The sequence below is a fragment of the Balaenoptera ricei genome, chromosome 1 (assembly GCF_028023285.1).
Source record: "Balaenoptera ricei isolate mBalRic1 chromosome 1, mBalRic1.hap2, whole genome shotgun sequence".
In the NCBI taxonomy this organism is placed as follows: domain Eukaryota; kingdom Metazoa; phylum Chordata; class Mammalia; order Artiodactyla; family Balaenopteridae; genus Balaenoptera; species Balaenoptera ricei.
The window spans coordinates 162053868-162072301 of record NC_082639.1 but is presented as its reverse complement, the minus strand read 5'-3'; the positions used below and the strand labels follow the sequence as shown (position 1 = coordinate 162072301).

General features: G+C 37.7%; 1 protein-coding gene across 8 annotated transcripts in view; it reads left to right on the top strand.

Annotated features, from left to right (window-relative positions):
- RGS7 (regulator of G protein signaling 7) overlaps nucleotides 1-18434 on the top strand; it is a 584592-nt gene that overhangs the window by 415546 nt on the left and 150612 nt on the right. The window lies entirely within an intron of this gene.

Sequence of the window (18434 nt, the reverse complement as noted above, 5' to 3'; positions counted from 1 at the left end):
ATAGAAAGAGAAATTGATAGGGTAGGAGTGTGAGAGGAAGAATTTAGCCCTTGGTGAACATCTTTTCTCACTGGCATCCATTGGAAAGCATATTGTACACTACCAATGTCTTCAGTTGCTGATTCACTCAGTTGCTTGCATGTTGTTTCTTATTCCCATTGACAAGGTCTCTTCCTTTCTTTGACAATATTTGCTTTACCAGGCTTAGTTTGGGATCACAAGAAGTGATCCTGCCTCAAACTGGGAAAGTGTGTTGTGCTTCCTAAGGCCCTGTGGCATATTTCTGTTTTCCTGCCAGCTGCATGAGAATAATTCTGCTGCTCTCCTACCATTCTGAAGTATGGGGTTCTTTGAGTTGTCTGAGGTCCTCTCTGCCTGGACAAACCATACAGTCCTTGCAGTATGATCCTTCTGTGTCACCAGGTCTCTATTTAGGAAAAGAAACAGGTGGTCTCTGCTCTTAGGTAAAGGTATTAACCTTGTGCTTGTTCATTTCCCCATTGTTTGAAATAGTATTCTGTCATATCAATTGGCTTTTGCTGTGTAACAAACCACCCCAAAATTTAGTGGCTTAGAATAAACAGCTATTTTATTTAGCTCATGATTCTGTGGATTGGCTGGGCCAGAGTTGACTTGGTTGATTCCTGCTGGACTTTCTGAGGGACTGTAGCTAGCTGGTGGATGGATGATCTAGGATTTTTGGCATATTTGGTATTTGGTAGGTGGTCAGCCAGGTGCATCTCATTCTCTCATCCTTCAACCTGCTAGCACTGGCTTTTTACCATGGTGTTTTCTGGGTTCCAAATACAACACAAGCTTCTGCTAGTGTCACATTTTCTATTGCTTCATTTGCCAAGCAAGTGCCATGGCCAAGAACAGAGCCAGTGTAGGAAGGTACAACCAAAAACATGGATGCAGAAGGGTGCAAGCAAATTAGGGCAATTACTACAAAAATCTTCCACATCTGTATTTCTTCTGCCTTTCAGGTCTGCCCTCCTATGGTATGTCCTACTAGCTTTTGACTTGGAGTTGCAAAATTCATCCTCCAGAACCTGTTCATTTTTTCTTAGTAAATATGCTTTATGTCCAATATCATATCATACTAATTGTAGATGTGATTTGAGTGAATTTATCAAAGACAAAGCTTTGATGAAGTTTGCATCCTTCACAAAATGATTGACAGACATCAATAACTTCTTGATATCACCCTGCTCATTTGTGATCCTTGCTGCCTCTCCCTGGAAGGGTCACTCTTACCAAACTCTTGAAGTGATAGTGACCAAGGTGAGTAGTACCTCAGACTAATGAGTAGCTAGGATTTGACATGAGTCTCACTCTGACCCCTGGATATCAAAGAACATTAAATATTTCTATGTTCCCTGAGTGGCACCCTGCTTGCTCTACCTTTCTCCTTCTCTTTGTCAGCCCATGCTTCTTGAGATCCCAGTATTCCTTGAGAGGCATCCTGGAATTGAAGATGGGTAATGGGCTTTGCAGACATGCTTGAGTTTGAATCTCTATCTGTACTTACTGTCTATGGGGCATTGGGCAAGTTACTTAATTTTTCTCTTTTTTTTTTTCCTTTTCTTCTTCTTCAGTAAGATGCTTTTATTACAATGTTTTGTGAAGCTCAAATGAGTCAACATGCAAGTGTGCCAAAATCCTGATTTTATTTTTAAATAGTCCAGATTCTTTTAAAACTCTGAACATTTGCAAGCACATTTAACTAAATTGAATTCTTTAAAAACGTATGCAATTTTTATACTAGCCTTCAAACGCAACCTATTCCTTCTCATCGTCATTCAGCTCCCATTGGCTTTCCTTTACAATGAATATTTTCTGAGCATATTTACATTTGATAGCACTCAATTTGTTGCTTAATTTTATTATCTTTTATTTTTTATTTTACATGTTGGTCTTGTCACTTCATTCAAATCTAGAGAATATAATGGCAGAGAACATATGTCCCCTCCAGTCATTGACTGAAGTGCCAAGATCAATCAGTTCCCAATTTTCACTTGATTTTTTTTTTACTAATGGGAATCCACTGAAGTGATATCAAGTTTATGGTAACTACTGATTTAGTTTGTGATCTCCTAAGCAGATGAGAATTGTGGAAGAAGAAATTTCAAATGAACTTTTCATCGAAACCAAACCCAGTATAAAAGAAATGGTTTAAAATGCAGACAGAAGAATAAGATTAAGGATAAATATAGATTTATCCAGGATAAAAACTTAATTTTGAATAGTTGCAAAATTTCTTCCTTTAGAAGTATCATCTGTTGTAAAAAAAAAAAAAAAAAAAAATCCTGTGAAAATTGAGATTCAAACAAAATTGAGACTCAACCAGATGTTTTGCTTACATATTATCAAACTGAATTGAATATCTTGTCACTGAATTAGTTGAATCAACCTATTATGTTCACCATTATACAGAGTCTGTCATCTGCCTCTAAATCCTGCCACAAGTTCTCTAGAGCAAGTGATATAAATTCTGTTAAATATAATAAAACTCTGTTACAAGTGGCCTTAGTATTCTATGGATTTGGTTAGTTTGCCAGTGAAATCAGAATGTATCAGAATTGAGAAAGTATATAGTATCTCTGTTATCCTTGATAACGTTTACTTGCAAAGCATTTCATGCTTTTTCCATATAGTTTTTAAATAGATCATTTCATTTGAATACCACAAAAATATCAAGAAGTAGCCATGCAGACATAGTTATTTTACAATTGGAGAATCAACTGAGAGGAAATTATGACAAAAACCTGTTTAAATACATAGAAACGTGTCTCCCAATCTCTACCCTGTGTGTATGATCCTTTTTGCACAATTATTTCAGACCTAGGTTCTACTTTTCCTTAAATGGTTGGCAACCATGAGAGGTGCATAGATCCACCTGACCAGATGTTTCATTATATAGTGTCTTTTGGAATAAAGAAATTTATTTTCTCGGATTTGGTGTTTTACTTACCTATTGCATCCTGGCCATACCCTTTGTTAGAGCAATTTCCTATATATTTCAACTCATATGTATTATAGGCAAAATAAAAAGAGATCTTTTCTGTATGCTCTTGTTTCAAACAATAGTCTTACTTGGGTAGTGGGAGGAAAGAAGCATTTAAAACACTCTGAACCTATAAAAATACGTATTTTATTGTCCAGTCTACAAGTTATCCTGTCAATATGAAATAGATAAAAGTGACCGCTTTATTATTTATTGTTTCAATGCTAATGAACCATTATAGGAAAATATTCTTTCTTTCTAAGGCATAATTTTAAATTCTGTTGATAATATGCAAGAAATCATAGATTGGAGCCATCACACACACCTCTAACAAGATTGATTACTTTGACCTTGTTCAGAATGATAGCTATTACCCAAGCATACATCTTGCAAATGTGCATTTTCTGTTTTAAATAATGCTTAAAGAAAACACTAATAAATTCCTCATATCTTTGAGTACCTGCTCCCAACCCATGTCCCTGCTACTGCAGCCAGAGCTTCATAGTTATTCATATGTACACAGGGAATACTATATGTTGTTCTAATTATTTCCATGTGAGATGAGCAAGAGCCATAGTTTCCTTTATGTATTCATTTTAGTGACTTATTAGCTTCTCCTGAGAAGAGAGCAGTAATTCCTTTTTGCATATATTCCATTAGTACCCCAGTTCTTTAAAATACAAATCACGGTATCTTTATATGGAATATAATCAGGAGCCTGTCTTTTGGTGGCCTTTGCCCCTTGGGAATACTCCAGCAAGGCAGAAAGTAAAAAAGTCTGCAAATGTTTACTCTATGATACCTTCCAATCAAAGTAATCCATACCAACAAGTAAAGCCCAGTCATATCTAGCCTATTGGGATCAACTCTTTCATTTAGCTTATATCCTAGCCACACTTCCTTCTCTTCCTCTCCCCCATTTTTGTATGTATTTATTTGTGTTTTGCATTTGCATTTAAATACCATATTTCATAATGGAAAAAGTGAGTGCTATTGTCATTTTATTGATATAATAATGCAGTTGCTGTACATAATTAAAACTCAAAACCCAGAATGTACTGAAAAATCTTCATAAAGTCCGTAAATCAAAGTTTTGATTGCCAGAATGGAGGCTATTACTCCCAGCTTGTCTGCCATGGTTTTAGCCACAGGCAGGCCATTTTTCCTGCTGATAGATGCTTTTTCTGGTTTGGCCTTCTGGCTGTCTTCATCTCCCACCTCGATTACTATATTTCAATAACAGTAGAAAAAAATTATAATACATTAGCATTAATGAATTGGGTGTCCCCAGGTACCATACTGTGTGTTTTCTTCCTATTTAAATCATTATAAATAGGAAGGAGACAAAAAAGTTCACATGTGTTGAACACCAACTATATGCCAAGCACCTGTTGAAAACTTGGTATACCGTTGACCCTTGAAAAACACAGGTTTGAACTGCACAGGTCCACTTATTTGCGGATTTTTTTCAATTGTAAATACTACAGTACTACACAATCTGAAGTTTTTGAATCTGAAGATTCAGAACCCTGGATATGGAGGGGACTGACTGTAAAATTATACTCAGATTTTCAACTGTGTAGAGGGTCGGCACCCCAAACCCCCACACTGTGCAAGGGTCAACGGTATGTTATTCAATCTTAAAGAAAAAAGAGAGAGAAACTTCATAAAGTAGGTGGTAGACCAGAAAACTAAGTCTCAGATCATGAAACTACTAAGAGAGAGAGAACCAGTATTCAAATCCAGATACATTTGATATCAAAAAATGAACTCTTTCAGGTCTAGACAAGGAATATCAATTTCACTTTACAGATGAGGTTCCTAAGACTCAGAACAGACCTGAGATGTGGAGCTGGGATTCACACCTGCTGTGTCAGACTTGATGCCAACACAATGCATTTGTTAGAGATTCAGCAGGTACCCTCTGACTATGCTAGTTCCCTCTTTTGATTTTTACTGGCTAACACATGCATCTATAAATGTCAGTCCCAGAGTTTTGTAACCTCTCTCAAGTTTACCTGAGTGGATGATTTTCTGTATTTTATTTATAGTTGCCAACTATTTATTAAGGAATATACGAAAAGTAGCTGGGAATGTAATTAGAATTGCAGTCTTTTCATTTGTAAAACTTGAACAAGCATAATGATAGCATCATTCAGTGTACTTTTAACTAGGTTATTAATTCCACTTAGGAACATTTTCTATCTCAGCAGAGCTTGATATTTCTATCTTATCCACTAGAAAAACCAAAAATAAAGATTACTCCACAGACCAAATTGGCCTGTGGTGTTGTTTAAATTCTTCTAGAATCTGGTTGGCCTATTTGCTGTCTTCTTCTTTTTAGGTCTTCCCTTTCTTTATTATTACCCTTTTTATGTACACATGTTCCTTTTATAAGCCAACTTGAATATTTCTGTTTTGAAGAAGAAATAGGGCATGTACAACCTTTTTAAAAAAAAAGGAAAGGAAGGAAAGTAGGAAAAAGTAAGGAAAGAGAGAAAAAAATTAGAAAGAAGGAAAGAAAAGTAGAAAGGATTGGTAAAGCTCATAAGGCCTAGAGCATAAGATATTGAAAATATATCTATTCATCAAGGTAACCTACTCAGAAAAAGAAGGGAAATGTAAGTGATTATATCTGTTATCCAGAAGGAGCCATAGACAGTTGTATAAGAGCTATCTAAAAAGGCAGGCCCCTTTATCTTTTATTAAATATAACAGTATTTTGTATCTCCTAGCTGAAGAATGAGTTAGGCTTTTTTCCCCCTCTGTATTTGAGTTGAGGGCAATACTACTTGCTCTATTACTATGTCATAATTGTGAAGCTTTTTCTTTTATTACAACTAAGAATGCTAGGAAATGCTAGGTACAGTAGTACAGAAAACATGATGAGTACTGATAGAAGTTTTGTAACCTAAATACAATCCTACTATGGCATGAATATACCGCTCTGTTCACTATCACTTGGTCACAAACCATACATAAAGATTACTGCTTTCACAGTAAAAAGATTATACTTTTTAAAATAATGAGTCTGAGAAATTCAATGTAGCATATAATATGATTTTTAAATTTTGAAAATTCCCATGTAAATGAGAAAGTCGTGGGTCTAATAAAACTAAAATGCTTTTTAAATTTTGCAGTTATATTAAAATTTAAGTGATTGGACCTCTTGAATTATCCAGAATTCCTCCTTCCTAATACCTGGGCACTGAGGCCCATTAGAGTACATACTGTAGAATTCTGGTTAACTACATTTCACCTGAGGCACACACTCAGAATATGGTTTGTGTCATTTTTCTATGAACAACGGCTCTTTTGATTTAATCTAAATTTTTGGAAGGGGATCTTCCAGGTGTCACTAACACTTTGACCCTTTTGAATGGCCAAAAGGGAGTGTCAAATTTTCAGACTCTGGAGGGTTACTTGTCTGTTTCAGCAAACCTGACATGTGATTCTTCCCTTGCTGAGTTTCATCCATTAAAATATCTGTGGTTTGGGTAATTGGGAGCTGCTGTGTAAGCAATGATAAACATACCACTTCTTTAATCTTCATCTGACTGTTTCACCAGTGAAGCCTTGGCCTTCATTTAATGATCTGCCAGGTTTTCCTTGGGTATTTCCTCAAGTGTGCCTTCTGCTTGGTAGGTGGTTCCATATATCTTTTGGGGAGATAGATGTCAGATGTCACACGTAGTACCTTATAATGCACACATTTTTCTTAAAACATTTTGGATTATTAAAAAGCAATATAAGTCCACCATATGTAATTTGGGAAATGTGGAAAAATATAAAGAGAATAAAAAATTCTCATAAAAAGCAGTCAGATAACCACTAAAATTCTGGCACATTTTTTTAGTCTTCTTTGAAGACCTGAGCTTTTTTATTGGAATTTGTCTCACTCAGTGTCTTTCCCTCTCCACATCTGGGAGTTTTCCTGGGCCACTCAGGAACCAGTATCTCATGTCCCTTTGCCCTCATCTGTTTGTGATGCCCACATCCTTGCCACAGCTTCAATTGCCCTTATAAGTTTGCTGTGTCCCAGCACGATGACCCCCTGCCACCATCGCTTGACCCCAGCTACGGGCACCGTTCCTTCCTGGAAGCTATGAAGCCTGCGCTTCTTCCCAGACTTCTACTTTCATCTCCCAGACTCTGACTGTACACAAGATTTGTTTGAGCCTTATGGAGAGTAGAAGGAAAATACATCAGGAAGCGTAACTATTACCCCTTCACCGTCCAGATCTGTCTCTGAGTCCTTTAGAAGCAGATTCCCTCTTGCCCTCCTCATGTCTAGTGACAGTGGCCAACATCCCCAACATTGACAATCTTCCAGGCACATTCAGGCCCAGCATCTGGGCTAAATTAGCTCCTAGCCAATGAGAAAAGATGAAATTTGCCTTCGTCCTACTCTTAGCCACAGTTTCTAAATTCTCATAGCTGACTCTAGGATTGGACTTTTCCAAGGACGTCTGAGGACTGACCTTTTCTAAGGATATCTTTTTGGATTGACCTCTTCCAAGCGCTTGTTGACATAGCACCACCCCTGTTGACAGGCCTGGATTGTCCTTTCGTTGTCACATGATGGTCTGATTTCAGGACATTTTCCAAAGTCTGAGGCAGATATTCACTAGACTGTGAACTTTGTAAGTAGAAGGAATTTGTTTTTTAATTTGCTCCATATCTAGCATCTTTACTATGCCTGGCATACCTATTAGGCATTTAAATATTATTTAATTGAATATTTTTAACAAAGAGAATATTAACATAAAAAATAGACTGTTTTTTATCTTTCATATTTCACTTAACGTTATATAGAGGGCATTTTCATATTTATGGCTCAAGCTCTAGATAGAGGTTTATCTCAAAGTGAAAAGCCCTAGGTTCCCATTACCCTACATAACACAGAAAGGGTTTAGTTATAGAACAGAAAATTAAACATCCTGGGGTTATCAATCCACAGGTTTCATATAATCTATTTTTCTCTAAGTAAAGGCAAGGATAAATGTTATCCAACTGCAGGAAAGTATTCTAAATTTTCTGAAACAGCCTAAGGAAGTTGTTTTTATTGCATGGAAAATGAGTTTTATGAGCAAATGGTAGCTCCTGTTAGAAATAAAACATGATTTACGTGTTGAAATATTACAGCACTCTGAAAACCCAAGCAAAGGCATAGCAATGACATAATGAGAGTCTCATAAAAATCATAAAAATACAACAGAGTTTAGAAGTTTATCTTTAGGCCTCAAATAATATTGTATTAAGTGAAAGAGCTGCTTTAGGTTATACTTTGATTATTTTTCTGAGAATTTTTCAAAAAATATAAAGCCATTAGAAAGTATCCTGAAACCAGGCAGGAATTCTTTTTTAAACATGATTCAAGGTCTGTCCACTTGCTTCCGGCTTAGAAAAGTAGCAGTTGTAGACATTTCTTTTCATACAGTTCAGGAGAGTGAGTAAGTAGAACAGCGTTTCTGGAATAACACATTTATACCAACAAGTATCAGGAGATAAGATGATATTGCAGGTTGGATCACACGACTACTGAACTACTTACTCTTCTGGGACCTTTCTACTCGATCTGGTGTGTAGTGAACAGCTATTAAGGAAGGAGAGCATCTTGTCCCTGTACAATAGGCAAATTCCCATCGCCTCACCTTTTTACAAACATGCACCCTTAGTTTTATTAATGCCTTCTAGCTCCCAACTGGCCTCCTAAATTTAATAAATATGCCTAATTTACTAACAGAGGTTTAGATTATTTGGTATTTATCCTTTTTGGTGTTCTCTGAGCTTCCTGGGTTTAGATTTGGTATCTGTCGTTAATTTTGCAAAGTTCCTCACCATTATTATTTCAATATTTCTTCTGATGAATTCTTTTCTCCTGGTATTCTACATATAGACATACTAAACCTTTTTATATTGTCTCACAATTCTTGGATACTCTGTTTTGTTCTTTTTTATTATTATTTTTTTCTCTGAATTTCAGTTTGGTGGATTTCTATCTCCGAGCTCACTGATTCTTTCCTCAGTCTTGTGAAGTCTACTAATGAGTCCAGTAAGACATTTTTCATTTCTGTTACAATGTTTTTGATTTCTAGCATTTCCTTTTGACTCTTTCTTAGAATGTCTCTGCTTACATTACCCATCTATTTTTGCATGTTTTCCACTTTTTCCATTGGAACCCTTACCAGAATAATCATAGATATTTTTAATTTCCTCTCTGATAATTTCAACTTCTATGTCATATCTGACTTGATTCTGATGATTGTTTTGTTTCTTTACACTGTATTTGTCTTGCCTTTTGCACGCCTTGTAATTTCATTGAAAGCTGGGCATCCTCTTCCTTGTAATAGGAACTAAGGCCTTTAATGTACTGATTTTTAGTAATCTGGCAAGCAGTTGGGCTGTGTTTAATGTTTGCTATAGTGATCAATGACTACAGAGGCTTCAAATTCCTCTAATGCTTTCATTTTTGTCCCTGCGCTTGACTTTGGGCTTCTCTTAAGCACTCCACCTCAGAGAACATCTGTTTATTACAGCTTTGAGGTGTAATGTCCTGATATTATACTGGATCCTTCAGGTGTTATGGTTAGGTATTGAGGAGTGGGGGAATTCTCTAATCTCCAACTAAATCCCAGTGTGTTAATGTGCCTGTGTCTTGGAGCTGTGACCTTCACAAATATTCTCCAGTTATATAGATCTTCCATCTCTTTACAACTACCTTTATTCCCTGGCTGTAGCTTTCCTAAACTATTTTCTTGAAATACTTACCTATCAGCTATGTTTTCTTTCCTCTTGGCTAGGTGAGATAGGAAGTCTAGAGAGGGCAGGCATGGAAGAAATGCCCTTTCTCCAGTGGGAATAGGTCTGGAAAAGTCTTTTCCCCTGCAGTATAGTCCTGTGTTGTGGAGAAAGCTCTGAGCATATTTCACAATGACTATTCTTTCTCTCCTCCTTTGAGAGCCAGGAGGGGTCTTTCTTGGGTCTTCATTATAGGGATCTGGTGGGATCCTAGAATTATAGCCCATGAAAGTGTGGTGCCTCCCCAGGACAAGCCCCTCGTGTTTCTCACTCTTCTGCTTGTCCATACTCAGCCCCAGGTCTTTGTCAAAATTGTTATTTTAGTGTTTTACTAGCTAATGGATCTAACAACTCTCCTCCAAGTAAGTAAATCTTGGCTGTGTCCCCTGGATGAGTCTGTCTCTGCAGACTTTGGGGTGGAGGTTTGTCCTTCAACTTCAGTTCTTTGATTGGTCCAAAAAAATTAGTTGATTTTCAGCTTGTCCAGCTTTTCCTTGTTGTAAGGATGAGAGTAACAACTTCTAAGCGCTTTACTTGTCTCAGCTGAAACCAGAAGTCATTGTTTGAATTTTTAAGCACAGCATATTCCACTACATTGTGAGTCTCTTGAGGATGGACCTAGAGACAACATCATATTCACTTTTGTATCCATGGGATGAAACCAAGCATACAGTGAATAATTGTATGGATAACAGGATGGATATATGGACGTATAGATGGGTGAAGAAATGAAGACTCATAAATTGCTAAAACCTGGTATGAATCAATAATGGAGAAAAAGTTTAAAGGAAATAAGAAGGAGATATAATTTTATTAATTAATTATATAAGATAAGCCTAGGAAACAAATCCAGAATGAATAGTGACAAGAATTAGAAGGGAGAGCACATTTAGGCAAATTGGAGATAAATTAAAGGACCTTTCTCTTCACCATGAGTCTAATATCCTTCCATGCCTAGTCTACACCAGGCTTTCTCAAAGCTTTCATTGGAAACTGGTGGATGTCTTTTTTTTTTTTTTCACTCATGCTCTGTATAATAAGACTATTCATTTTATCTAAAATTCAATATAATGCAGCACAACTCAAATTAATGCAAATTAAAGCAAGACACCATTTATTCCATCAAATGAAGAATGAGGAAATAAATAGTAATGCCAAGTGGTTCACAAGTTTACAGGGATACCAACACATTTACAACCTCCTGGTGAGAATTTAAATTGTATGCATTTCTGGAAATTAATTTTGTAGTATACAGAAACACTTTAAAAATGTGTGTAACTTTTGGCTTCATTACTTATTTCTAAGAATTTGTTCTATGAAATAATGTAGGATTCATTTATCTGTTTTTGCTAGTATACCTTTTAGTTGTTTGTAATCTGGAAAGTTAAGGCACTAATAAGAGAGCAGGCCAAAAAAATAAACAAACCAAAAAAAAAAAGTTCCAACTCACATAGAGCTTAAATGTTCATTGGAAAAGATTGATACTAAATAACAAATAGATAAACATGTAAAATGGTAAGTGGTAATGAGTGATATGCATATAATTAAAGCAAAGTAATATGGTATGTAGTGAGTAAATCCTATGTTATTCTGTGTAGTCAGGTTATAGTGCCCTGATGTGGTAGATTTCACCAGACATCAACTGGGGGAAGAAAGGAGGATGTTGCAGCTCTCTGGAGGAGGAGTGCTGAGCATCTCAGGCAGAGAGAGCAGCAATTGCAAAGCCTCAAGGCATGAATATGCGTGGTAAGTTTGAGGAAGAGTGAGGAGCTCTGTGTGCTAGAGCAGGATATGTGAAGGGGAGGAAGACAGAGAAGTAACTAGTGGCTAGATCATGTAGGAATTTTTTAAGGCCAAAGCAAGCACTTTGAACTCTATCCTGAGAAATATGAAAAATTATTGGAGGATTTTAGTAAGAGTGACATGACCTGATTTACATTTTTAAATAATCACTGTGGGAAAGAGCAGGGCATGAATGGAAACTCATTGAAATGTTGTTGCAGTGATTCAGCTAAAAGATGATACCAGATTGGATTGAGGTGGTAACGGCAGAAGTGGTTATTAAATAGGTAGATTCTGAGCTCATCAGATAGAATCATCAGAATGTTCTTATGGACTGAGTGTGATGAATGGGAGAAAGACAGGTATCAAATACTGAAAATTACAGGCCAATATCATTGATGAACACAGAAGACGGAAAAATCTTCCTCACCTATTTCTCTCATTCTCTGCCCACCTCCCCTCTGGCAATCACCTGTTTGTTCTCTGTATCTGTTTCTGTTTTGTTAAGTTTGTTCTTTTATTCCATTGTGATGTCTTTGTCTGGTTTTGGAATCAGGATGATGCTTGTCTTGTAGGATGAGTTTTGAAGCATTCCTGCCTCTGAAATTTTTGGAAATAGTTTGAGAAGGATAGGGGTTAACTCTTCTCTACATGTTTGGTGGAATTCACCTGTAAAGCGGTCTGTTCCAGAACTTTTGTTTTGGGGGAGTTTTTGTTTGTTTGTTTTGTTTTGTTCTTTTTACTGATTTAATTTGATTACTGGTAATTAGTCTGTTCATATGTTCTGTTTCTTCCTGATAAGTCTTGGGAGATTTTACATTCTGAGGATATTTTGTATTTTTGTGGTGTTGAGTGTAACTTCTTTTTCACCATTTCTGATTTTATTGATTTGGGCCCTCTTTTTTTCTTGATGAGTCTGCTAAAGGTTTATCAATTTTGTTTATCTTTTCAAGGAATCATTAATCTTTTCTATTGTTGTGGTCTCTATTTCATTTATTTCTGCTCTGATCTTTATGATTTATTTCCTTCTACTAATGTAGGGTTTTGTTTGTTTGTTTGTTTCTAGTTCTTTAGGTGTAAGGTTAGGTTGTTTGAGATTTTTCTTGTTTCATGAGGTAGGCTTGTATTACTATACACTTCCCTCTTATAACTGCTTTTGCTGTGTTCCATAGATTTTGGATCATTGTGTTTTTTATTTCATTTGTGTCCAGGTATTTTTCTTATTTCTTCTTTGATTTCTTCAATGATCCATTGGTTGTTAAATAGCATATTTTTTAGCATCCATGTTTGTGTTTTTTGCAGTTTTTCTCTTATAGCTGACTTCTACTCTCATAGTGTTATGGTCACAAAAGATGCTTGATATGATTTCAGTTTTCTTAAATTTACTGAGACTTGTTTGATGGCCTAGCATGTTATCTACCTTGGAGAATGTTCCATGTGCACTTGAAAAGAATGTGTATTCTGCTGCTTTTGGATGGAATGTTCTATATAGATCTATTAAGTCATTTTATTCTAATGTGTCATTTTTGGCCAATGTTTTCTTATTGATTTTCTGTCTGGATTATCTGTCCATTGATGTACGTGGGGTGTTAAAGTCCCCTAATTTTATTGTGTTCCTGTTAATTTCTCCTTTGTGTCTGTTAATATTTGTTTTATGTATTTAGGTTCTCCTATGTTGGGTACATATATATTTCCAATTGTTACATCTTCTTCTTGGATTGCTCCCTTGATCATTATGTAACGTCCTTCTTTATCTCTTGTTACAGTCTTTGTTTTAAAGACTATTTTGTCTGATATAAGTATTGCTACCCTAGGTTTCTTTTGATACCCATTTGCATGGGGTAGCTTTTTCCATCCCTTCACTTTCTGTCTGTGTGTGCCTTTAGATCTGAAGTGAGTTTGCTTGTAGATAGCATATATATGCACATGTATTCATTCAGCCACTCTATGTCTTTTGATTGCAGCATTTAGTCCACTTACATTTAAAGTAATTATTGATATGTATGTTTTTATTGCCATTATGTTCATTGTTTTGATGTTGGGGGTGCCATTCCCTTCTGGCCTGCAGAATTTCTGCTAAAAATTCAGCTGATAGCCTTGCGGGAGTTCCCCTTGTGAGAGTTCCCTTGTATGTAACTTGTTGCTTTTCCCTTGCTACTTTTAATTATTCTCTCTTTATCTTTAATTTTTGCCATTTTAATTACAATGTGCCTTAGTGTGGTCCTCTTTGGCTTGATCCTGTTTGGGAGTCTCTGTGCTTCTGGACATAGATGTCTGTTTCCTTTTACAGGTTAGGGAAGTTTTCAGCTATTATGACTTTAAATCTGTTCTCTGCTCCTTTCTCTCTCTCTTCTCCCCCTTGAGACCCCTATAATGAGAACGTCAGTATGCTAGATGTTGTCTCAGAGGTCTTTTAAACTGACCTCATTTCTATTTTTTTTTCTTTTTTCTGTTCAGCTTGAATATCTGTCTTCCAGCTTGCTGATCTGTTCCTCCCTATTATCTATCTACTGTTGATTCCTTCTAGTGTATTTTGCATTGCAGTTATTGTATTCTTCATCTCTGGTTCTTCTTCATATTTTCTAACTCTGTTAAAAAGTTTTGACTTCTCACTCTATTCATTTAATCTTTTCTCAAGTTCTTTGAAAGTCTTTACAATCACTACCTTGAACTTTTTATCTGGTAGATTGCCTATCTCCGCTTCACTTAGTTCTTCTGGGGTTTTATCTTGTTCCTTCATTTGGAACATATTCCTCTGTCACCTAATTTTGCCAAATTTATTATTTTTGTGTATTTGGTAGGTTGGTTACATTTCCCAATCTCAGAGAAGTCACGTTTTGTAGGAGACATCCTGTGCATCCCAGCAATGCACTCCTCTCTTATCACCAGCTCTATATGCTCTAGGGGTGCCCCCTCTTTGGGCTGCATGGGTCCTTCTGTTGTAATGGGCTGACTACTGTGGGTGGTCTGGTGAGCATGGCTGGCACTGGTCTGGGTGGTTGCCAGGGCCTGCCTTGTGCACAGGCTGCCAGCCACTGGTTGGAGGGGCCAGGTCACAAAGCTGCTGGCTCTGGGGCCCCAGTTGTGTAGCAGGGCTAGTGTTGGCCAACTGGTAGGTGGAACCAGGTTCTAGAGTTGAGAGTTGCGTGGCTGGGGGTCCTGGATCTAGTGCTGATCTGCTTGAGGGTGGGGCCAGTTCCTGATACAGCTGGCTGTGGGGTTCAGGTTGTCCCAAAGCTGGTGTTGGCCTATTGGTGAGAGGGTCTGGATCCCAATATGGCTGGGGTTCCAAGGTGTCTTGGAACTGGTCTTGGCCTGCTGTTGAGCACAGCCAGGACCCAAAGAGTCTCAAGGCTGATGCCCTCCCACTGGTAGGTAAAATCAGGTCCTTGGGATAGTGCCAACACACTAGTGGGTGAAGCTGGGTCCTGGGGTCTTGGACTGTAGGACGCTGGGGTCCTGGAGTTTTTTGGCCCACTGGTTGGTGGGGCTGGGCCCCAGGCGGTCCTGGGTCTGGTGCCTATCCACTGTGGGTGATGGTGGTCCTAGGACTAGTGCCGGCCCACTGGTGGACAGAGCCAGGTCCCAAGGTCTCTGGCTGCAGGGCCCTGGGGGTCCCGGGGCTAGTGCTAGTGCATTGGTATGAGGGGCCTGGTCCTGGGACCTCTGGTCAACATTGCTGGGTCTCGGGGAAGTTGTGGACTTAGGAGGTCTTAAGGCAGCAAGCCTGCTTGTTTGGTGGGGCTGTGTCTCTGCCTAGCTAGTTGCTTGGACTGAGGTGTCCCAGTTCTGGTACAGACAGGCTGGTGGGAGGGGTTGGGGCTGGTACTAATTGGGGCTAGAGGGAAGATTCTAAAATGGGGCTTACCAGCACCAGTGTCCATGTGACAGAACAAGTTCCCCACAATGGCTGCCACCATTGTCTGTGTCCCCAGGGTGAGCTCTAGTTGCCTCCTGCCTCTCCGGAAGGCTCTCCAAGATCAGCAGGTGGGTCTGCCCCAGGCTCCTGTCAAATTACTGCTTCTGCCCTGGGTCTAGAGCATGTGAGATTTTGTGTGCACCCTTTAAGAGTGATTCCCTATTTCCCACAGTCCTCTGGCTCTCCCAAAGTTAAGACCCACTGGCCTTCAAAGCCAAATACTCTGGGAGCTTGTCTTCCCGGTGCAGAACCCCTGCACTGGGGAGCCCAATGTGGGACTCAGACCACTAGCTCCTTGGGGAGAACCTCTGCAACTGTAATTATCATGCCATTTGTGAGTAGCCCACCCAGGGGTGTGGGTCCTGACTATACTAGGTCTCTGCCCCTCCTACCCATCTGTTGTTGTTCCTTCTTTATATCTTTAGTTGTAGAAGATGTTTCCTGCTAGCCTTCCAGTTTTTTCTTATCAATAGTTTCTCTGTAAGTAGTTGTAATTTGGGTGTGCCCATGGGAGGACGTGAGCTCAGGGTCCTCCTACTCCTACCATCTTGGCCACTCCTCTAGAATTTCTTGATTTGAATTCTGGCAATAGAGTCTTCTACTCTATATACTTTATTAGAAGAATCTTATGAAACCATATACTTTTTAGAGGCTGATTGATTTTAATCCTTTAAAAATATCTGGTGTTTATAAATTCTGGCTTATTGTACAAAAATAGAAAATAATTTTGTGGAGGGGTGTTAATCCTTTTATTAGCTCATCCATATGTCTTCTTTATGTTTCTGAACCTGCCTTATTGTTAGTGTTATGCAATAATCATAGTTTCAATATTTAAAATGAAAATTGTTGATGGAAATTTGTGCTGATTTTAAAACAGCAAAAAGAAAAATTATTTTAATACATCTCATTTTAATAAATTTACTTCCTCTAATCTCCAAATGTTTTCTTTGCAAAAGAGTATCTCTATTGATTAGATCCATGGGATATATTGTGTATTAGAATTCTAGACGTCACTTGTTTGCAGGTTAACTTGTTTCCAACACACACATAAACCAGTATATAAACACAGAGAGAAGAAAAGAAAACTGATAAGTACATGTACTTATGCAAACTGGAATTTTTTTGCTTTGAATGTTGTAACGATTATTTAAACAGTTGCTGACATCAGTCCTGATATCCCACACTACACCCCCAGTTGAAGCAATGATTTCTGCAAAATACAGATGAAAGGAAATTTTATCTTGTTTTGTTTGGAAATTTCATAATAACTGACTATTTCCATGATCCAAGGGTATAGCTTTGAAATTAGCTTTATATTTCATTATGGTTTAAATATCATTAAGGAATAGTGATTTTAAAAAAGTAGTACCATGAGCAGGTAATATCAGAAGACTATGTGGCTTATTCTTTGTGTGTGTGTGTGTGTTAGTTTCTGCTTTATAACAAAGTGAATTGGCTATACATATACATATATCCCCATATCTCCTCCCTCTTGCATCTCCTTCCCACCCTCCCTATCCCACCCCTTTAGGTGGACACAAAGCACCAAGCTGATCTCCCTGTGCTATGCAGCTACTTCCCACTAGCTATCTATTTTACATTTGGTAGTGTATATATGTCCATGCCACTCTCTCCCTTTGTCCCAGCTTACCCTTCCCCCCACCATGTCCTCAAGTCCATTCTCTATGTCTGCATCTTTATTTCTGTCCTGCCCTTAGGTTCTTCAGACCTTTTTTTTTTTTTTAAGATTCCATATATATGTGTTAGCATACAGTATTTGTTTTTCTCTTTCTGACTTACTTCACTCTGTATGACAGTCTCTAGGTCCATCCACCTCACTACAAATAACTCAATTTCTTTTCTTTTTATGGCTGAGTAATATTCCATTGTATATATGTGCCACATCTTCTTTATCCATTCATCTGTCGATGGACACTTAGGTGGCTTCCATGTCCTGGCTATTGTAAATAGAGCTGCAATGAACATTGTGGTACATGACTCTTTTTGAATTATGGTTTTCTCAGGATTGGTGGGGATGTAAATTGATACAGCCACTATGGAGAACAGTATGGAGGTTCCTTAAAAAACTAAAAATAGAACTACCATACCACCCAGCAATCCCACTATGTGGCTTATTCTTTAGGAGTGACATTTGATTTTCAAACCAAATGCATTTAGGGCATTCTGTCACATGGCATGAGTTACTGGGTATTTGTGTGCATTTTTACAGCTAGCTTTTGCAAATATATAGATAGAACATACATCAATCCAGTTTTTATCTATTTGGAATAAGTGTTACATTTGCTCTGTGCACACATCACTCTTAATTTACCATAAGATTGAGTTTTAAGCAACTGAAATTCTAATCTGCTATTGTATTTCATATTGTACATTTAAATTTATTGTTGGTGTTATTGGGGCAGGCACAATGGCAAGAGTATCTGAGGAAGAAAGAAAAATATCTATTTCCATTTGATACAAAGAGGCAAAATAAATGTGGCAGCATCTCTGCCACAACTTCCAGCATGAGTGTTGACTGCACACCATGTCATGGAATCAGAGTTGGAAACAGTTTAGTGATCCACCCCTGCATTTCCAGATGCCTACTTTAAGGTCCAGAGAAATGAGATAACTTAAGATACGTAGTCACAGAAACTAGACTATGATTGGAATTCAAATCCCATGACTTGCAGTTGAGCATGTTTTTCCATGATATGCACGCATTCTTGTTAAGTAGCATGTGCTGTCTTTGATTTGAAGCAAAATAAGCTAAAGAAACTCCCTGTCTTTTTAAAAATTGAACTATAGTGGATTTACAATGTTTTATTAGTTTCAGGTGTACAGCAAGGTGATTCAGTTTTACATATATACTTTTTCAGATTCTTTTCCCTTATAGGTTATCACAAAGTATTGAGTATAGTTTTC